At 38.9% G+C, this 23,727-nt stretch overlaps 1 long non-coding RNA gene across 9 annotated transcripts in view; it reads left to right on the top strand.

The window, feature by feature from the left end:
* Positions 1-12,359, top strand: part of LOC102302168 — a 445,058-nt gene extending 432,699 nt beyond the window's left edge. For all 9 annotated transcript variants that reach the window (XR_006055031.1, XR_006055030.1, XR_006055032.1 and 6 more), the window contains 2 exons: positions 3,313-3,370; positions 8,963-12,359. This is a non-coding gene — a long non-coding RNA (uncharacterized LOC102302168). The remainder of the gene's footprint in view (positions 1-3,312; positions 3,371-8,962) is intronic.
* Positions 12,360-23,727: the final 11,368 nt, after the last annotated feature.

A 23,727-nucleotide genomic window follows, 5' to 3' on the forward strand; every position in this document is an offset into this window, starting at 1 on the left:
CAGTTTTAGTCCTACCTTAGCCCTTGCACTGTTATGCTGCTTCCTATTTCTGGTATCCTATATTTTGGTTACAAATATTGTACTCCTCATTTTAAAGCTTTAATGACAACTTTTTAAAATATATTGACCACTATAGTAGCCAGTTCAAGTGGTTTAAAGAATCTTTATCTGTAACATTACAGACTCAGTTCAGTCCACTAATTGTGATTCAATAATGTTAACTACTCTTTATAATAAATATTTGCATTAGGTCTAAAGACTGTCACTACAAAGATTTTCATGCCAAAATTATAATTATCCAAAAAATTCTCAATTATATTACAGGAATATCTAAAACAGACAAAGGCCATGAAGGAACAGTAGCCTATATGTTGGGAATGCAAATGTACATTCACAAATTTGTTACTACTTGACTCAATAGCAATGTCAAATGATTTTCTAGGCACTGAATCTTTTTTCCATCGCAGAAAAATTTATATGGCCTAAAATATTTAAAGAAACACAAAGATGTAGTCTTCTATTAGTGTTCACAAAATAAAGAAATACATCATTCACTATCATCACAGCTCCCGAGACCGTGAAGTAATTTAGACATGTGGCTGATGGCACTTAAAAAAATGAAAGGAAAAAAAAATTACACATGGCAGCCAAACCAAGGACATAAGATCAAACCTGATAACGCAACAAAGCTCATTTTCCTCAAAGATCCTAATTGATTGGTTGATTATGCTTTTTCTGTTCCTCCATCTCGGTGGGTCTTCTTTAATAGCTCCATAATGACGCTACGGAACTGGACGTGTAAGCCTCAGCCAATTAAACTAGTAATAGGCTCTAATTAACTAAAAAAAAAAGGATTTTCAATAAAATAGGAGGAGATAGCGAATTTGATTACTCATATTCATTAACTTTTTCCCCCTCCCTTCCCTTCTGCCATCCCTGGAACTTTGCTCCCTTCATTTTTATGAATATTTTATCTTGTGTGAAGCATTACAATACATGCTGTCCCTGGCAAAGGCCAAAGCCGTAACAGCAGAAAGCCTTTCTTCTGCTCTCATTCAAAGAGCCTTCCTTTGTTTCTGCATAATGAACAAGTTGCTGATGGTGGCAGAATAAATTTTAATTAGACTTTTAAGGAGGAGACTTGGAAGGATGATAGGTTGTTTTAAATCAAAACTTGACAGTGTGAAGGCTTTTTAGGAATAACCCAAAGTTAGTTGATGAAATATGCTTGCAAGTGGAGGCATATTTCATCGACATCGTCCGTATGTGTGTGTGTGTGTGTGTGTGTGTGTGTGTGTGTGTGTGCGTGTGTGACAGAGATGTGTTGTGCCAGCAGGTGTCTGTAACGGCACATCAATAATTTGCAGCAATTCTAACCAACTCCCTCCTTCTCCTCCTCGTTTCTGCTTCTTTCTCCACTCCATTCACTCTCTGTCTTTCTTGCCTCAGGTCAAGTTAGCAACACTTAAGGACTACAACACTGTGCCCGATCACCATATGTTGTCTTTGTGAGTGTGTGTACCTACCTGTTTTGCTTGTTCCCTTACCTGATGCCTGCCGTCGCTTGCAGCCAAAGCATGTCAGCTTTTGAGAGACAAAAACAAAAACAGAGGCGAGCAGAGTAGGGGACACCAGGTACACCAACATGTGTGTGTGTATTACTGTGTGCGTGCATCCTGCAGGCTGCTTCGCCATGAGACAGGGCCATATGGTCACCCCAGGCAAAGCAGGTTGGGCCTGTTTACCTGCCTCACTCTGGGTCATGTCAGTTTCGTTTTCAGCGTAGCCGCAACGCGGCTCAAGCACCGCTGCCAAAAACACCACATTTAACTGCCCTCCTCCTCCTCTTCTCTCTCTTCTTTCCATCTTTTCTCTCTACTTTTGCAGTGTCTTCACAGGGCTTGATCTTTTTCAGATTTACAGAGCAACAGACTAACATTTTTTAATCAATTAATAAAATTATGTTTGTTTGTTTTTAATTATTGTGTAACATCAAAACATGTAAATCTGCAGGTGCTTCTTCTGACTACCCGTCCAAATCCCAAAATGTCTAATCGTTTGAGAATGCAAAGGAGAAATAGGAACCAAGGAATGCTGAAAATGTCTGGAATCTTTTTTTCACCAATAACTTTCTTGTATTAAATATTAGGAACATTGTTACAGTGTGATTGGCAGCATAAAAGATGAAACATTCTGAGAGGAGGTCATAACGACATCCGTGATGATTACCTCAAAAGAGGTTCCTCAAGAAACTTGAGTTGGTTTTAGTTGAATGAAAAATGTAACAATAAAAAAAATGGCCATTAATAAATAAAAATGGGGAGAAATATGATAATTTGCTGCTTCGCCTTCTTTTGTTTTTAAAAAAGATGAATTGCATGATAGAGAATACCAAAGGAAAAGAGATTTACTTTCTTGTTAAATGCACGTTATGCAACTTAAAGATCTTGTTATATGTTATATTTGAAATATAACAGATATTGTTTGTTTATTTAAGAACTTTAAGAGATTGACACATATCACACTCTTGTGATACACCGCACAGCTACAGGGACACTGGTTTTATCAGTATTTGAACACTGACGGTTGCCAAGAGTTATTGACTGCTATTGGAACGGTTGACACACAAACATTGAAAAGTATCGACAGGAATTAAAGTTTAAACAAACATAGCTAAAAAAAATGCTACAACACTACTACATTTAATTATTTGAAGTTAAACATTAATTAATAAATAAAACAAGTTTAACAAACTTTGCCTCTAGGTATCTTGGCAAAACGTTTTAACAGAACTGAATAAGACAAATGTTGCCACAGTAAGCAAACGTATAAGTAAACAAACAATAACCTACCTATACCGAAAGACAAACAATAATATTTAAAGTGTTAGTGGACCTTTTTTGATTTGTTTTCAAACCTGTTTGTTTTATTATGCCGTCCTTATTGACAAAAAAAAAAAATATTTATCTGCATTTAAATACTTTGTTTTCTTAAAAAAACAAAACAATAAAAACAAGTCGTTTCAATGTGGGTTGCTACAGGAACATATTTATGTATTTTTGATTTCATTTTTGGAGTTTGTTTTTATATTAATGTTGTCTTTTGTATTGTTTTAATAAATCTTTTTCAAAAATAATCAGACCCTGAAATAATAACATCACTAAAAAGAAATAATGTGTGAAAGGACTTCATTGGTAAATTCACCATAACAAACATTTTCACAGCACTAAATCTCCAATCATGTGTCAAATACTCGCCGCAATTCTGCACCAGGTAATATCAATCAATTATACATTGATTTTTTTTTTTCAGACATACGCTGCCCTCAGTGGACACTTCCTGTAGATGCAACACATTTAACAGGAAACAGGTAGGTAACAGGAAATCACCTGTTTATTGAAACTGTTGACCCTTATAATTATAATGTGTCTGAAATTAACATGGAAAATGATCTGGTTCTGACTCATCATGTTGGGAATTATTTTTGTTTCTTTTTTGTATTAATATATTAATGTTGATTAAATATATTTGGGTTTTGAAAGGTTGGACAAACTGAGAAATTTGAAAGAAATCACCTTGAGATTTGGGAAGCGATGACACATTTTTTTGTTTAATTACAAACACAGGGGTTAGGGAATTATTTGTAAAATAGCTGTTTGAGTTATTCATCCATTAATAAATACTGAAATGTAGAGCTGTTTAGTCAGTTGAGAGATTATCATAATAGTTGACACTTGCTTTTTCTGTCCACTGACTAATCGGGTAATTATCACAGTAATTTTGAAGCAATAAGATAAACATTTCGTGGGTTAAGCTTCTGATTATAAACAGTAAAATCTTTTTTTAGAATCGTTGATTGGTAAAATATCTGATGTCATCACAAGTGTTTTACTGGAGGAGGTGGGGGTGATAGTAATGCTAAGCAGAAGCAGTTCAGCATTACTATTTGAGTTAAACTCTAAGTTTAACTTATCAGTGGTAATAAGACAGTAGCTATGTAGTAGCTAACTTAGAAAAGGAAAGCTGAAGTAGAAAAGTAGGAACTGAATGAATGAATGTTATTATTTACATCATGTTTCTCTGGGTGTTTCTGTGTTAATCAGAATCTTTGCTGCTTTTGGGTTGTTTTTTTTGTCATTCTTGCATCGTAAAATTCAAACACACCAGACCCACCAAACTTGTTTGGGTACCTAATATACCATTATGAATTTAGCACTACCACCATACTCAAGGACAACTACTAAAGATAAAGAAGGTAAATATAAGGGACCTTATAGCAACAGGATGTTGGTATCGGTCAGTACTGGCCTTGTTGACTGATATCTGTATATCGGCAAATAAGATGACATTTCCAGGTGTCAGTGGCTGACATTTATCTGTTTTGTAAGATTTGTTTGGCTCTGGATAAATATTCGAAAATTCAAAAAGAATTTCTTTGTTCCTTTGTTAAAAATGAGAAATAAAAAAACAAAAAAACAAATAGAATTTGTTGTTGGACAAACTTTCATTTTAAACCTCAGTATCAGGGTAAAATTTAACAAGCAGTGCATCCCTGGTTTGATACATTCAAAATCAAACTCGTCGAACAGAAGTAAACTCATATCATCCACCAGGTCACCAGTGAGCAACACCCTCACATGCAATTTGGCTTTTCAGTTCTGTTTTATGATTTTCATTTGGGCATATAAGCATCCACCACTTTTTAAATAGAATTTTATGTGGAACACCCAAATGGAAAAGAGAAACTGCAGTACCAAAATGTACTTCATTGGAATGCTAATGTCTAAGAACTTTGTTTCTGACGTTCTTAAAAGAAAACCCAAACCCTCTGGCAAACTTCCAGTGACCTTCTGGATATAAAAAAGTTAATATGTTTGTTGTTGTTTTTTTCTAAATTCACATTTAAAGGAGAGTAGCAGGCATCCTTCTCTCTCTTCCACTCTCTTTGCCCCTGTTAACCCCCCGCTGTAGCAGCAGTTGCCGGCACCTTGGCTGAGCATGATGTCCGGCTGTAGCAGTAACAGGTGCCTACATGTTGCCTGCTGGCATCGTGCCGCCACCACACTACAGCAGCCATCTTGGCAGCATGTTGGGTCCTCACGCCCAAGCTCGCAGGCTGTAATCTACCTAATCTCACAGCTGCCAGTCAGTTCAGAGTGGTCATACACACTGATAGTGACTCTTCCTGTACCGTGTGTGACGAAGAGTGAGAACAGTAATTGATTACATTTTTTTTTATTCAGTGAAGGTTCGTTTTGGATTCTTCTCAATTTGCCCCATGATATGGTCCTTTTTAAATACACACACACACACACACACTGTCTGGAGACTCCCTCCCCTTTAACGTCAAGCACATCAACTACACAGACCAGTCCTTTTTTTTTTCCTCACTCACTGCCACCCGCTACAGTCCTCCCCCCCTTCCCCCACCACCACACCACTGCCCCTCAAGCTTACTGTCACCCCTTGCCCCCACCCCCGTCTTCCGCACCTACACTCTCACACATACACACACGCACACACACACACGCCCTCCACCCTTTTTCTATTTCAGATGCAAAGCTGGGGCCGAGGCGAGACGTGCATATAGTCACAGCGGCAATCTCATCTATGTCCAATCTGTCATGCCACTGCCTTTCATTATTCTCCTGCGTGGGGGGAGAGATAACGCCGAGGCATATTTTATGGACAGTTGAGAGAGAGAGAGAGAGGGAGAGAGAGGGAGAGAAGAGAAAGAGAGACTGATAGGGAAATAAAGAGAGAGAAAGATGCCAATATGGTGGAGTAATGGTTGAGAGATATGAAGGGTCCTGCTTTGGCCAGCGAAGAAGTGTCACCCTGCCTCATTGGTATCTAGGTCAATGCAAGAGAGACAAGGAAAAAAAAGGAAGAAGAAGTAAATGAAGTGATGAAAATTATTGAAATGGAGGTTTGGTGCGGGGCGAAGGATGGAAGGATGAAGAGGGAGTGCCGGTCAGTGCCATCTCTTCTCCATTAAAAATGGACAGCCTGAGGGCCTCCAGGCAGGAAGAAAAGGGGAGGGGAAGGGGGGTAAATAGGCGGTAGCCATTCTTCATGGCCACTCGATGGCCCCATAAAATCAGGGCTCGTATGCATGCATGCATGCTGCTGTTGTTGAATATGGAGGAGTGAGGGAATGCGAAGGGGCCAGCAGATGAAGGAGGAGCGCGAGGGACGGGTGAGTGAAGGGATGGGTGAATGCACCGGGGTCAGGTATTCTCTTCTGTCACCCCTGTTGCTGGGTTGAGTGGCTGACTGGTTGTCTCTCTGCTCAGCACACTGGAATGATTGGGTCCTGGCCTGCAGAGAATGGGCTGGCCAGTTTTACATATATACATATATCATGGTCATTGTCATGCTGTGTGTGTGTGTGTGTGTGTGTGTGTGTGTGTGTGTGTGTGTGTGTGTGTGTGTGTGTGTGTCAATATGCAAATAAGATGCCTTTGATTTCGTGCACGTGTTAGTGTCCATGCATCCGTGTGTCGCCGCAGTCGTGCGGCATCCAGATGTCAGTGCAGCCTCACTCGATGTCTGTCATTGAGACAGTGGGGGTGGGGTTAAGGTGACCTGTTTTAAATATAGACAGTGTCACGACAACATGCCCGACTCGACTTATAAAACCCATTTGCATAATGTTCCTCCCTTATCCCTCGCTTTCTCCCTCAATTTTTTTCCTTCCTCCTGGGAGACAGGCAGAGCAGACGCATCGTGTTTTGCCTTTGTCTCGGCTGTTCAAATGCAAAAAGATGTCATGTCAAGGCTTTCTTCCGTGCACAACCTGCGTCGCACAATGAAGAATGGGACGAAATACAAACACAGAAGTAAGACAAAATAGGTTCCCTGTGTCATTACATCAAATGCAAAAGACTCACCATGGAAGCCTGTCAGTACAGTATGTCCCCGCTACATAACAACACAACTATAAACTAACTGACAAGACTGTAACTCAAATGACACCAATATTCACACATCTTTACACCTCTCCCTGCATATTTTGCTCTTCTTTCCCGGCTGCTGGAGGTGTTATTGCCTTGCTGTCTAACAAGCCGAGGCCTTTGAAAAGTATTTGGAAAAAAAGGTTAAAAAAGATGACACTGATGGGGCATTTTTAAACAGACCTCATAGACCTTGGACTTTGATTTCTGCTTAACTTTTGTAGCATACCTTGTCCTTCTCGAGCGGATGTGCGAGCAAGCCTTGTCAGTGTGCCCTTCAATTTGAATGCGTACTCCACTCTGGCAAACTAATTAATTATTCCCCTCTTCACCCTCCTTTATTCATCCATTTGTTTTTTTTTCCTCAATGAAGAATACATGCCACATTCCTTCAATACCTTTCCTTCTCTCAGACTCAGCGCCTATTCATTAGGAATTCAAATTAATCAGTATTTACTGTAGCGCTTGCCAGCTCTGCTCTCAAGTGCAATTTCTATCAACAAGGTTGAGTGGGCTTTTGTTTCTTATAGCCAATTGGAATAAAGCTCGCTCTTGCTTTGTCCCATTTTTTTAGATGTTCAATTGAACACATCAACTAGTTTGGCACATAAGACGGAATTGACATTCTCCCAGAATGCAATGCTACAAGGACTTTTCATCTGACATTCAATGAACTCTGAAATTAAGGCGCCGCAACAGTTCAAAAAGGAACCCAAGCTAATTGTCAGGCTTTTTTGGGCAGAGGGCTATCTATCAGTAGTACATGGCCACAACAAAAAAAAGTTGCAGTCTGCTTTAAAAAGTCATCTTTTGTTTCGATATTGCCAACTAAAGCAGTCTTTCAGCACTTTAGTAAATTAGCACTTTTGAACTCCGGTCCACTAGTTACTTTTATTTCCCCTATGAATACTGATGCCGAAGCATCGAGCAGTAGTATTCAGATCCAGCATGTCACCCATTGTCAGAGAAGTTCTGTATCACTGAGGGTGGCTAAGGCCAAGGCATTTAATCTGTGCAGTGTTAAAATCACATAGACATCAGTGAGAATTAGTCTTAATGTGTGGGCGTGCTTGAAAAACATCATCGTATGTTCTGTGTCATCAGACTCAACGAGTGTTAAGAGCTGATCCTTCCTGTGACAGCATTACACTCATGTGTACAGTATATTCAAAAAGTAATTGTGTGGCAAGAATCTGTTTCCTTCCCGGGGATTCTGTCAGTGTTGTTTAGTCAAAGCTGCTGGTGACGTCAGTTATGGCTTCACTGAGACAGTTCTGTCATCCTCGGTTTTTAAAGGGTCTGTATTTGACCTCAAACAATGATATGTATTAGTTTTTACTGCATAAACCCAGCCAAGAAATCTTCAATAATCTAATAATTTAATAAATATAAGCAGTGAGTGACAGTAAGAGTTTGTGGACAGAGAACAGCAAGTACTAAAACTGTCTGAAGTGGATGCTATTCTTTTCTCATTGTCTCCTTTCTTGGAGTTCAGGTCATCCACTAAATGGGATGTAGGTGGTTCGATCCCTGGCTGCTCTGGTGCCAAAGTATCCTTGGCCAAGTTTCTCTCCGATGTGTTCATCTGACTATGAATATGTGTGAATGGTAGATAGAGCGTTTGTATGAATGGGTGTGAATTGGTAAATAAGGCGTGTTGTATAAAGTGCTTTGAATGCTCCAGCAGAGTAGAAAGGCACTATATAAAAACCATTTATCAAACCAAGGAACACCATCACTATGAACTATGTGAACCAGGTCTACTTGTTCACATTTTGCCACTTACTAATTATTTTGTTGTACTTATGGAAAAATTTCGCAGCCAGCTCCCTAAATGGGGAACAAAATGTGTCAAGTGCTCTTGTTAAAACTTACTAATACTTTTAAACTGCCTGCAGAGGGATTTTTAGAACTGCTCTGTAGCTGACAAATGTTTTCATACAGTAGGCCACTTCCTTGTGATTGAAAGATGAAGAATTTAAAGTTAAAGAATTGTTTCCTTCTAGTGCTGCAAGCCCAGCTGTCAACATTAAAGTCACCGAAATAGAATGATCTGAATAACTGAGAATCCTCCTGGCCCACTGTTTAGCAGTCTCATCTCCTTCTCAGTGAGTTTGGTAAGTACACAAATGCAAATCATGGTAAAGTCTGCTTTACAAAAAACAGGATGCTTTGAAGCTAAAAAAAACAGTCATGTAGCACTCCAGTGCTTTCTTTTATCTAACTGAAATGTGAGGGGAGTAAAGGTGCTTGAGTACATGTTTATTTTATGGACAACTTCAGATCTACATACTAAATATTTATATTGCATACGTCCATGGATTGTATGTAATCATCTCTGTTTAATGCAACTCTTCAGAGAAATGAATGCAGTGGGTTTTGGTCAGTGGTTGTTGATCAATGGTCATGAGAATTTGCATAATTATGATTAAGGAACTGACCTCCCAGCCCATTGTTCCTTCAGTGGCCTGGTTTCAGTCAGTATGCCAATGTGCTGTTTATAAGATTGGGGAAACCTGCAGTCAGCTGAAGAAGTCACTTAGATGAGTGACGAAACGTTTCTCCCACAAAACGCTACGTCCAGATGAACAGAATCAACTTTTGGAGACCTTTAGGAGCTGCATTTATTTCATTAACCCACGAATTTTCACCTTGAAAAAAGTATGCTCATAAATAACATTTTTATGGCTTTGAGCCCTAAAATCTGAGATTATTTTTAATAATCCTGGCCAGTAGCACACCGGCCATATTGCTGATTAATGTATGAACTGTATTTATCTACATTTTTCCAAATGTCACTTTTAATCTGAGCCAAGGTTGTGATTATAGAGAAAGTTAAGGACTTCATTTGAAGTTATCAACGCCTGGTTGAAACTAGCCTTTTGGCCTTTGCAAGCTTTCCCTTTACCCAACTTCTTACTTAACAAGGCCAGGCTGAAAAATCCACAGATCTAATTGAATATTGATATGTGTGTGTATAGAGGCCCAGAGCGAGGCTTGCCCATGTTAAGCCATTCAGTGCATCCTCTTGATTGAAATTCCATTAGCTTGTTAGTAGAGGATAGTGGAGAGTCGGTGAATACTTAGCCTTGTTAGCCGAGGCGCAGGCTAAATGAGTGTGCACAGGGTCATTGTCCACTTAAAACTCACTCTGCAAACCGGCGGGCAGCTTGAATAATTCATGGAGCATGACCTGCGCTGACTGGGCTTTAAACGAGTGTAGCTTCTCTGTCTGTCTGTTTGGATAATATCTCCACTCTGGAGTTAATTAAGTTTTCATTTTTTTTTTATTTCAGCCAGCTGTGTGTACAGCGGTCAGAGACTTGTCCCTGTGGAGACACTGAAAGCCAAATGAAAAGCGAATGGAGAAAAAATGATTGCAATATAAAGTTATAAATGGAGCTTTTTCTTCTCCTATCTCATCATACAGGAAGCACATTAGCCCATTAATTAGAAGCCATTACCTGTCTCTGTTCAACAGGTTTCAGAAAACTGTTTATTCTATAGGAACTGGATGTTGCAACCTTTGAAACAAATAACAGTAAAGTTGAATGGCATTTGAGACCAAGCTCTGATAAAGCTTCTCATTCAGATAATCTTTTGCAAAAACCCTCCAAAATTTCAAGGCAGTTCATGAAAGGTTACTCATAAGTAGTTTTAGACTAAACATAAATCAAATGAATATGCCTAGATCAAAGAAACATCAAGTAGGAGAAAATAAGCAACATTCTACAAGTACAAGTACAAACGATGCAGTCTGTAGAAACCTGCAGTCCTATTGTCAGTTATAAGTCCTGTATAATAAAGCACCTCCGTGGAAGCCTCCATTCCCATAAATGAAACATTTCTCAGCTGTTTGTGTTTTTAGCCCTTGACACTGCACTTTAAAGGTCCTTTGGTATGCCACTTTTCTCCACTCAGAGGCGCTACATGCCACCAGGTAAGGCAGACAACTGCTTGGGGCTCCAGGCCATTGGGGGTACCCCTGAGGGCTGACATAACTTAAACTCCAGCAGTGGCAGTTTATAGTGACAGAAGAAAAGAAATGACCTTCTTTGGGGGGGTCCCACCTGACTCCAGTCACCCCTGTTGCAAATGGTGTGCATGTTTCTGCTTAAACAAACTTAATAAGAACAAAGAAAGAGTCAATAAAAATATAGAAGACTTGTTCTTTGGAGAAGAGAAGGAAGAAATAAAAGAGGTAAAAAGTAAAACACTGGTGAGGAGTTTTGTACAGAAATTCCACTATAGCCTTACTTTATTTCATTTATTGATGGACTGGTTGTTATATAGCGCTTTTCTACTCTAACTTAGCACTAAAAGTATTTATACAACTTGCCTCATTCATACCCATTCATACAAGCACTTCTTGACATGCTTTTTCCACGTACGTGCTTTTTATCTAACATTCAGACACCTCCTGAGCCACAGCCACCCTTAGCTATCTTGGCTAGCAGAGCAGCCTATTGTGTTGAGTCAAGGACACACTAGGATGCGAGGAGTTGACTGTTTAACAAAGCAACAAGTTCTCCAATTCTGACATATATCTATGTTTTTATTCCTTCAATTATGCACCAAAGTAGTGTCCTACAATGCAATGTGACTAGCGCTTCACTTTTTATCAAGATTCCTGCATGGCATCTAATGGAAACACTCCACTGAGAAGAGATGCCATGCCTTTTTATGACCAACTTTTTATTATTGAAATGGTGTGTTAAAACAAATATCTCAGAGCAGAACCAGACAAAAAGGCCCAAAGACAAAATGACAATGAATAATACAATAACTATATTATTAGTTATGCATTTTAGCATTCATTTATTTGTTGTGCTTCATAGAGGTTCTTACTGCACCCAAAATGTGTACGGCTAACCACCAGCAGCATTAACGCTAAAGAAAGAAAAATAACAGAAACTTCTGGCTTCCGGTTGAACAGCCATACACTGTACATTTACTGCTGTACATACATCTCTCTATGTCAGCATCGTCAGCAGTAGTTATCTAATAGTTAGTTAATAGTAGTTAGCTAATGACGAGCTTGGTTAAGGATTTATAATGTATTTATTTATAACTATTTATAATAGTCCACAAATTGAGTAGGGTGGAAGAATCTGTTTCATTAATGAAACAAATACTAAGCTGCTTGTATCCGCGTTCTCGTTCTTTTGGTCACTACTCACAGCTCGTGACCATAGGTGAGGGTAGGGACATAGATCGACCAGTAAACTGAGAGCTTCACTTTTACACTCAGCTCTCTCTTCACCACGATGGACCAGTACAGCGTTTGCATCACTGCAGCTGCAGCACCAACCTGTCTGTCGATCTCCCACTCCCTTCTCTCATCACATGATCTTATATCGTTGTGTTGGTGTTGTTCCCAGATCATCATAATAATTGTTGTTCCAGGATCAACATTGCAAGTGACCAATCGGAATGTTGTGACGTCATACTTTTGCGACTTCGGGAAAAACCGCCGTAAAACAGAAAACTGTACTTAAGCTGCGAGAAACCGTCTCTGTTCGCTGATCAACGGACCCTGACCCTAACCCTTTTAATAAACGGTAAGCAGAACTGATATTGTCCTTGCAACATTGTAATTTCATAAATGCACGAATGGCTTGGCGCACAAAAGAATAACGTCACAACAAAGTGATTGGTCACTTGCAATGTTGAACCTGGAACAACATTTTCATGATAATCTGGGAACAACACCAACATGACAATATCAGATCATCCTCTCTCATCACTCATGCACAAGACCCAGAGATACTTAAATTCCTCCACTTGGAGCAGGAACTCGTCCCTGACCCAGAGTGGACACTCCACCCTTTACCGGCTGAGGACCATGGGCTCAGATTTGGATGCTGATTCTCATTCTTACTCGGCTGCAAACCGTTCTAGTACAAACTGGAAGCCACCACCTGATGAAGCCAACAGAGCCACATCATCTGCAAAAAGCAGAGATGAGATTCTGAAACCACCCAAGTGGTTTCAAAGCCTTCTGCCACTTGGCTACACCTAGAAATTCCATCCATAAAAATTCCGAACAGAATTGGTGACAAAGTAAATCCCTTTTTTCCTTTTTTTGTCATTGTCAAGTCATTGTTTTCCATTTTGTTCCAGTGGAAAGACCAGGCCCTTTATTTGGGAACCTACTAAAAAAGTACGTTTTACCAGAATGACTGCATAGACACGTACACACAAACACTGTTCAAACAAGTAACACTTATATGGCAATTTAACCATACAACAACAAAATCATTAATGAATAGCTGAATTCATTAAAGTTATTGCCCAGATTTTAAAATACTATGATGAAGGCTAAAGCAAGGCCTGCACACCACTGATCACCAGTGATGACTGAAAGAATACTTGGGAGAACAGGGAGTCACAAAATTTTGGCGTCAGAAACCGTAGTTGGTCTTCACCGGCTGACTTCACAGCTAAAGGTTCTGATGTGTTGTCACATGATGTGATTGGTTTAGAAACTGTCTCAAAAACATGAAGCATGCTTGGCAGGGTAGGCCTCACACATCAGCTTTACACACAAAACGGCACAGCAGTTCAGTGAGGAAACTTTAATTACTTTTCACATGACAAACACCACACATGCCACATGAAAGCAAGAACTGAATGTTGGGTTTTTAGAACCTGAACAACAGCTGAAATTGGAGTTTTTGAATGCCAGGAAGATGAAGAAAAACAGTAAGCAGCAGGCCTAAGTATACCACATTGACCTTCTAACGGGCATTTAAAAAAAAAAAAAATAGCTGCAACTTTTTCAAACTTCAGTAAGTCAGAAGAATATTTTAGCTTGCTTAGAAACCTCCAAGGACAAGGCCTAAAAACTTAAGGCGTTGTGCTAGGACCGCCTCTCTTCTGTCACTGCCTTGCGCCTCACACTGGCATTGTGCAAACTCAGCTCCTTTTACCTGAAAGTCTTCCAGAGTTGCATCATCTCTTTCAGGAGTAACACATCCTCCTCCTGGAGCCTTTTTACAGCCATCACCTTATCAAAGACCTTCTTTTTGAAGAGAATACCAACCATGCTCTAAATTAAAAGAACACAGGACACTTATTACTTGCTATTAAATCATCTTCAGGGATAGTGCACTTAACTAAAACAAAACTAATGCAAAGCACACAAGGCCAACTGCTATATGAAAACATAAATGTCACCTCCAGTGTCCCAACTTTGTCTCCTCCTGCTACCATGGCAACATGTTCATTTAGTACGGTAGTTTGGCACCAAAATGTCTTCTTCTGGTGTTTTAAGGAAAACACACCCTCACCACACTAGTGTATCTGTTTTATTGTGAGGGCACTAGACTTGGTGCTTGACAAAAGTGCTTTGTTTTCATCTGTCCTGACTTCCTGATTCTATAAAAACAAATGAATTACATTAATGATGTGTTTAACACTTTAACTTTATGGAAACGAACATCTGAGCCCAGCCCTGAATGTCACGAACCAGCTGATGTGTCTGTGTGGCATCAAGTGACAGCTCCGAGGACTTTAATTCTCTCTCACACCTTTTCTACATTGTGAACATGTGAAATTTAAACATGTGCATTACCAAAATTGTCATTTTTCTTCTGTAAGTCTGGTTGTGTCTGTTCAGAGAACTTTTATGAAGTGTGCTGCACATGGTGCGCTCTTCTAATTTGTTCCATCCCATACACCGTAACATGAGCATGTCTGTGCACACTATGAGACAAAGCAAAATGTTACATCCCTTTAATAAACACATCCACAAAAATAAAGACCTGCTATAATCACATCTGGTCATCTAACTATGTACAGGAAAATTTGTAGTGACAGAGCATAACAATGACAAATGCAGTTATCAGTGTCACAGTAAACAGCCCACTGACCTGATCTGGAAGTGAATGTGGTTGTGATAGCACCAGGTGGAACCTGCTCTGGTTTGCACCCAGTTACCTGATCTAAAAACAAAATGAATCCATGCATCTGAATGAGTAATTATATGATTATGATAAACTGGTGATGATCACAGACAAACAAAAACAAAGAAATTTACCTTTCATTTAAGACCGTGTTCCTAAGATAAACTGAATATGGTAATTAAATACATAAAGTAAGTTATAACACCCACTCTTGTTAAAGCAATAGTGTTTTTGACATCTAGCCACTGACATGATTGTCAAAAGGGAGATATAAACCGAGCAAGAGAATGGCTGCTCCTTACACAGCTTCTACACTTCATTAGTGCAAATAACCCAAAAGGATGTGAAAAGATTCACTAAACCTTTAAAATCATCTTACACACACACACACACACACTCACACACACACACACACACACACACACACACACACACACACACACACACACACACACAAATACAAGAATGCCCTGAAAACAAGAAGAACTCATCTCTTAATATTCAAACCAACCTCTGTTGTGGTCACTGGTCAAGGGTCATATGCCACTGCCACTTTTGCAAAGCTACTGACATGGCCAAGACACAGGAGCTAGTGTGCATTCAATAAAGCTGTGCCCAGGTAGCCTCCAGTATATTTGGTGTAGCATGCCATCTACACACAGAAAATGTGTGTTTGTGTCTGTGTAGTAGATTGCAGAAGAATAGAACAGAGATTTTTGGGGTCACTTTTAAAGACGATTTACCTTGTAGATTGTAATAAGGTGTCTTATGATGACTGGCACAGTAAAAGAACCATTAAATACAATTTCATAACTGGGGTGCACTGGAAATCTAAACTAAAAAACTTATGAATAGTCCTAAAAGGGAATAGTTGGCATTTTTCAGTGACCTTTGAATTTAAGCTTAATAAAGTTTACTCAATAAAAAAAACCATCAAGTTTGCCAGAGTTTCTGCTTTACTTCTCAGGAAGTTTTGTTGTATAACTATTGCTGCCTCAGTTCACATATACAGTCTCGATTTTTTAAAGATGTCTTCAAAAATTCATTTGGTGATCTTTGTTTTCTAGCATAAACAGAATCATACTTTATTTGACCCACAGTGACCAAAACAGAGGTCTGTGCCAGAGAAACATGTTATTCACAGACTAGAAGTCACCGAATTTGAAATCGTCGGTCTTGAAAGTGCTTGCACACATGAGGCTCTTTCTTTAAGGAGGACAGTCTGTAGTAGTATAGCTTAGAAGGCTGAATGCCAAAATGATTTCAAAAAGGTTTCTGTATTGCTTTCGGCAGTGGCAAGTGCATGCTACACATACATTGCACATACAGAAAGCACTTCTCTGATTATGTGAGCAATGCTTGATTATAGGACTGACAGCATCCAGTAGGAAAACTGTTATATTTTGCTTATCTCTGCTTGCAGGTGAATGCAGTATTTAGCAAGCAGATAAACACGTGATTCTTGATGGAGACCAATAAAATCAATAAATGGACACCAAATATTGGCCTTGTGAGCATCGGGCATAAAAAAGCAGACCCACATGAAGATGATATGATCAAAAACAAAACACTAATACTCTTGTGAAAAGCACACTCTTACATTAATAGTTTAGCAGTTTGAATGACTCCTCTCTATATCTGCATATTTTCCTCCACCGTTTATGTTCCGTTTCTCTACAACTCTGCATGGTTATTTCTGTTACACACTCAATATGCTCGTTTACTAAATTTGCTTACTGCTCTCTATTTATCTTGTTTATATGCTGTCGGCTGTTGCAGTTACACAATATTAATCATCAGTCATCTAAGTTCCAAGTGAAACAACATACAGTATATCATCACCGGCCACTGGCAATGTACCTCTTAAATTTTACTGCCAGTGCCAGGTTGTTGTATCATTAATCAGTAACATTCACTGTAATGTCATTGCCCCTCACACTCAGTATGAAAGTGGTGTTATCAAAAAGAAAAAAAAGAAAAAAGAAACAGAAAAAAGACTTAATGGCTTTTTTTGGCATCTGCTTCTTGCCTTCATACCTCCCTCACTTGATTTGCTGCAGTTTCTCCGACATATCTGTAAATGCTATTAATGTAACAGGTGACTATTCATGATGGTGAGAGCAGCTTTGTGATTACTCTCAATTTACTGCTTGTGACTTGAAAGAATAAATATTATAAGCTACATTTCTGACAAGCAAAGAATAACACAACTGTCATGCAGCAGCCTGCATCCATTGTGTTACAACACATTGGTCTCCATTCATTTATGTCAATGTTTAATTAATACTGAGTGGCTAATATAACATGCCACAGAATTGTAGTCAATGCCTCTTAACATGTAATTTCTCACCGTGCGTTTTCTTCTTTTCATTTTCAGTTACAGAACTCTGAGTACACATTCTTAGTACTTTTATTAAGATAGTGTTCGACTCTTTAAGGAGGACTGTAATTTGGTTTGTGCTTATAAAGAGCTCAAGAGGAGCTCATAAAAGTGGCAGTTACAGTCACTTCAGCCCCACAATTTTTTTCAGCTAATGTATTCAGCCCTTCTTCCACATTGCAATGCTATGACCAGGTGCAGATTGACGTTCCTAATGCAAGGAAGCTTTTTCCTAAACACCCCACTATAGTATTCAGTGACTGCCGTCCAACTGGGTCGTGCCTGGGTGTGTTAAATGTGGTGTTTCAGTCAAGTTAAAGTAGTAAATGTTGTTAGCTTGTGATTTGTTGCTAATATGTTGAACCCTATATTGACATTGTGTAAATTTGCTAAAAATTTGTTTATGATGATTTTTCTTGCTGTGCCGAGCAGAGATGGGCAGTGACGTGTAATCACATTACTTTTTTTCAAGTAACTTAACCTGAAAAGCCTTCAGTTGATCCAAAATGGTGCAACGCGAGTGCTGACACATGCTAGAAGAGCATATTTCTCCCTGTTAGCTTCTACATCGGCTCAAATTCTAGATCTAAATCTAGAATCAAATCTGAAATCCTTCTCAAGATCTTGAATATTCAGACCCCATCTTACCTTAAAGAGCTCATAGTACCATATCACCACAACAGATCACTTCACTCTCAGACTGCTGGTTCACCTGTGGTTCCTATAGAATATTTAAAAGCAGAATGTGAGGCAGAGCCTTCAGCTTTAAGGCTCTGGAAGAGGAGCTCCCAATTTGGATTTGGAAGACAGACCCTTTCTAAGATTAGTCTTAACTTTATTTTTTTGGTAAAGCATATACTTAGGGCTGAATCCTCCCTTAGTTAATTGCAATAGTCTTCCCAAACTGCTTCCCATGATGCCCTGGGCATTTCTTCATCAGTCAATGCTTTTCACTCTCTATATTTTTAAACACCATTTTGCCTTTAATGATTATTATTCATCTATGGCTCTGTTACACACTGTCTTTTGTCCTGGCTCCCTCCCTTCACACTCACGTGGTCACGGCAGATGACTGGCCCTCCCCAGGATGGCTCTTTCTTGCGGTTTCTTCCTGTTGAGTTTTTTCTTCCCACTGTCGCCAAGTGCTTGCTCATAACTGGGTGATCTGATTGTTGAGGTTTTCTCTCTGTTGTTATATGTCTTTACCTTACAAAATAAAGTGCCTTTACATGACTGTCGTTGTGATTTGGCACTATACAAAAGAACTGAATCAAATTAATTTGACTCTTTATATCCAATTACAAATCAGAGACTTCATCAAAATTGACAAGAGGGAATTTACAATGATCCTATGAAACAGCAGAAGAGATCCCCTTCTGCATCTTCTGAACAGGAACAACTGGACTGTGCAAAGGTCTCGTCCCTCATTTAAAAAAATGGAAGTGCTTGAGCAAAAAAGAAAAATCATGGTAGTATGGAAGTGGCAGTTCTGGCAATTTGGCACAGTCAGCCTACATTCTGTTCATGTCAGCCTTTAAATGATTAATGCCTTCTCACACATGAGGCATTTTCTACATCCTGCAGTGAAAAACTTGAGATTTTCTTCAGCAATTGTAGATAAAAATACAGTCATTAAAGTTTTTTGACAATCAAAATGTCTTTTGCTAAATTTTTCTTTTTTTTCATTCAGCTATTTTATTGCTAGTGCTCAGAATACCATATTTTGTTCAATTGTATTTTTAGTATTGAAATTACTTTCTGAAGTTGAATTAGAACCTGAAACTTTTCCCAAAAAAAGGGAACTCAAAAAGCCTCCAGTAAAATCACCAAAGAAAAGCCCTCCAGGTCGCCGTCTGGCACACGAGCCTGACAAAAACTTCATAAATGCTGTCACAAATCTATGAAAGCTCCATAAAACTTTTAGGGCTCAAAAGCAGAAGTATATACACTCAATGTAATATATTTGAGATCAGATTCAACTTAAAGAGAACAAAAAAAAATACCCTGGCATCTCAATCCAGTCAGCATCCATTTCACTGAGATGCAGAGGCTCGCCTAATTATTCGTGTCTGCGATGACCCCACTTTGGCCTGCCCATTACTACCACCTATCCAACTCCAACCACTCTCAGACTCCCCTCTGTCTCCGCTGTCCTAGACATCAGCTCACTCCTTCCTCTTCCTCTTTCTTACCTGTCCATTCTGGTAGTTGTCATCAATCTTGCTAAAATGACAGGCGACAGATGTTAGCCTTTACAAAGATCAAATCTGCTGCTTCGGGGCGGCCTGGTCACATGCAAACACACACAGGCATAGACATGCAGAGATATGCACACATGCACATGTAGTCTCACAGGCATACACGCACACGCACGTGAGCCATAACTACTGACGGGTCACATTGTCCATGCATGCATTCACCCTCTCTCCCCTTCATCCAATTGCTAAATCTGCTCTGACACTGAAGACACAGAGAGGTATCGGTGGTAAAATGGTCTCCGTACATGCATGTAGACCACACAGACAAGCTGCACACACACTTTTGCCTGACTAGAACATGTGCATATATTGATTTGTTAGTTTATGCTACTTCTGTGTGATGTGTCAGACACTGTAATTGCACTGTAGTGAGTGTGTGCTGTGTGGATCATCTACTGGTTTTGCTGTGAGTCACTCAGGCCAGACGGAGGGAGGAGTGTGTTCCTCGTAGCTATGCTGAATCCAAATATACAGAAACACTGCAACACCTGCTGTTTGCTGGCAGAACAGGCAAGCAAAATATATCTACTATATGTACAATCAAACAGTCTGTGCTCATTGGATAGGAAAGATTGCCAAACTCTGAATGTTACAGTAAAATGTAATATGATCAAAGATACTTCAAATGTGTCTACTCTCCCCAGTGTCCCAACCTCCATTCAGCCTCAATTGATGATATATCAGTAGATATATAAATCAATAAATTGCACACTGTTGGTTAACTTAAATATTTGTCTGTTTCTATTGTTAGAAAACTGAACAAGTCTGAAAGAAGTTGCTGACAATTTTTTTTCAACATACGATGAGGTTTAGGTCAACAGCTCTGCTATGAGTTTTGCTTTTCTGGCGTTTACATCACTCTGGAGGCCATTTTGGAAAAGGTCTGATTTTGTTGGCGAGGAAAAATCATTTTAGTGTTGATGGAGAACTAAAAAACAACAACAACAACAAACAATTGTTCAGAAATGTAACTTGTTTAGAATGGATGTACTAATCAGGTGTGTCCAGAACTTAATCAATGGGTAATGTTAGCTAACTGTTGCAAAACTTTACAGAGACAATGCTATGTTATTGAAGGTTCTGGTTGAAAGGTTTCCCTAATCCATCTGTAAGTAGAAGCCAGTTCATTCTGTAAATTATATTTTATGTAATTTCAGGCCTTTTGTTGGCCCACTGTCCTGTTTTAAGCCTTAACAGTATCCAAATGGATGAGTTATAAAAAAGGAAAAACTTAAAATAAGTACTTTGAATCTCTAATGACATGTAGAACTACTGAGACTTTTTTATGTGACACCAACATTTTAAAAACCATAATTTGGCATCTATTTTTTTCTTTATTTAGAGTAAAACTGCTTGGAGGGGTCATTTAAAGAGTTCCCCTAGTTGTGCTTCCACCCACATGATACCCGCAGAGCAGTTGAAATGGACACTCTAATTTGTCCTCAGTAAGGAGCTTCAGATTGCAGTACCTTAAATAAAGCAGCGCTCTGAAGATGCAGTTTGGTCAAGTTCCAAAATAATACCATATTCACTCTCCTACAGACATAACCTCATAACTGCTCATCAAAAATTGCATTTTTATGAACATGGGGAAAGCTATTATTCCAGACGGACAAGCAAAGGTTATTTCTCTGTCATTTAAACCTACCCAACACAATAACAGCTATGTAAAGTAGTCCCCCACACTACCATTTACATCCTCATAAGCACATATTATGGTACAATCACATTAAGCTCACATAGCATTGAATTTTTAATAATGCAACTTTATTGCTAGCTACTCTTTGCGAGCCTTAGTATTCATGAACTTACTATGTAGTGCACACGCAGGCACACAGACACACACAACTGAAGTCCCAATGGAAGCCAGAGAAAAGCAGAACTGTCATGTCTACATACTGTGGGGGACAAATCACATCCACACATATACTCTTTATCTTTGAAATGTCTGCACTAGACCTTTTTTATTTATTTCTTTTTTTCAAGATGAGGTGTATTACTGCATTAAGCACACAGTCGATATGTTACCAGTAAACAAACATTTTACCTGCTGCATTCTTTATAAGGCTTTTTCTTTCAACCCAGGTACAGGAAACGTTAACTATATCTAAATCAGGAATTATGAGCAAGTAATGTCCCTGCTTTTATCTTATAGGTGTTGACCATCACTGAAATTTCTGTTTGCCTGGATAATATATAAAAATAATATTCCAGTTTGTCACAGTTAAAAACAGTCTGTTATGCTTGTTTCCAGTGCCATCTCTTTTATTATTCACAGTTCAAAATAATTCCTTATTTTTCTCTGCGCTGGTCTATGGTGCACCCATTCGGCTCATCAGCTGTATTAGATAAGTTTTAACTCCATTTCCAGTCTCTTTATGACATCTTTCATTTAATTGGCTGCACTTTGCCAACAAAACAAGTAGGTGGGGCTGCGCTGGGAATTTCTTACATATATGCTGAGCTCATTCTTTGAAACTGACCATGTGTAGTTGTCAGTAGCATCTACAAGGTAAGTTCACTTGTTATTATTGATGGAGATGTAAGACCTGGTTAGTTTGTGGACAACTATTGTAGCCTCAGAGGTGCCATGTGGTGGGGAAAAAATCCTTGTTAACTTTGGATTCCTGCCATCCTGATGCATTGTGTCATGACGTATGTGTCCATCTTTTTTTTAATGTTTTCATTCTTTTTTCATTTCAGAAATTTAGTTTTGGCCGACAAACAGTCATGACCTTTATCCTAACCCTAGCAACTTTGTTGTCATAAACTAAAAACTGAAAAATACGACATGTGAAATGTTTCTGAACTGACATGTTATTTTCAGTTCACTTCCACTGTACGCTCGTATACATCTCTACCAATGTGAGAAAACAAGCAAAGACTGCAATCAATATATCAGTAAAAGAAGTTAGCTAGATCTGCCATTCTACTTCATGTTGATCCTATTATACAAACACTGGCTGCACATTAGAGCAGTTTTCTGAATATTCTGAATCAATGAGCACCTATAGCTAAAGTGCTAAAATATTTTTCATTCCCTGCTTCTAAATAAAATGTATGTATATATCTCCGAATTGAAAACAATCGCTTGATGCCAAATAATTACATTTAAGATGAACCACAACAGAACATTTTGTGTGTGTTTAAGAAGTCTCTCAAGTTTTTAGAAGTTACTGCTGCGCAGACTAGTTTGAAATTACGTCATTTAGCAAAAGATTCCAATGTTTTGTCTTCAAAAGTGGTAACTATGGTTCATCTCTATATTCAGTTTTTACTGGAGCCTCTAAAAGCCATATAAAAGCTTAAACATTAAAAAAATAGTCTGTTATTGACAAAAAAAAAGAGACTAAAATGTTTTGCAGAAAAAAATGAATTTATACAATATTTTGAATATAAACTTTCAGTCATTTACATGTTTGAACCAGGATGAAAAACATTTCAAAAGCATAATGAGGCATAAAAAAATCCTCTCCGCTAAAAACATTAAAAAATAAAAACATCAAATCAAATATTGAACAATAACAAGACATAAAAGCACGATAACGGCAACAAACACAAAAAATGCAACATGTTGACTGAAGTCTTTTTCATGTCATATTTTTTTGTGATATCAAAAGATTTGTTGTTTTCAACTCCACAAGCAGCATTTTTGTCCCAGGTTTGTGCGGCGTGGATGGAACCGTGGTGGTTGTGTAGTATATAGCGAGTGCCTTTTGTGACTTTAGGGCATCGGCAAGGTGAAATGAAGAGGAGGATGAGGAGAGGAAATGATGGGGAAGGGCAAAGGAAAAGGAGATGACAGGAAATGGAGAGAAAAGTAAGAAGAGTGGACGAACAGGAGGGGGGTGAGGCGGAGGGGGTGTGGGGTAGAGAGAGCCCCCTCCGTCACATGGGGCTGGGCTATTGATTGAATTCTGACATTGATTAAGCATCCCCTGATTCACAGTGCCATGCACTTGTGCATGAGTGCGAGTAGGCTGTGTTATATATGTTTGTGTATGTGTGTGTGTGACTGTATGCGAATGCAAGGGGATTATACTTACTGTACATGCTGCAAGCTGACTGTAATGAAGGGATGAAGAGATAAGGAAGTGTTTATTTCCATCACTGTGTTGACTTGCATTCACATGCGGTTTATGTGTGTGTGCTCTTTTGAAATGTGTGTGCAAATGTGCGCGCATGTGAACGCCTATAGATCTGCACCCCTAGGAGGCCTGACTTGC

This window comes from Haplochromis burtoni, unplaced genomic scaffold, assembly GCF_018398535.1.
Source record: "Haplochromis burtoni strain Fernald_Lab_line unplaced genomic scaffold, NCSU_Asbu1 Contig_196, whole genome shotgun sequence".
NCBI classification, from domain to species: domain Eukaryota; kingdom Metazoa; phylum Chordata; class Actinopteri; order Cichliformes; family Cichlidae; genus Haplochromis; species Haplochromis burtoni.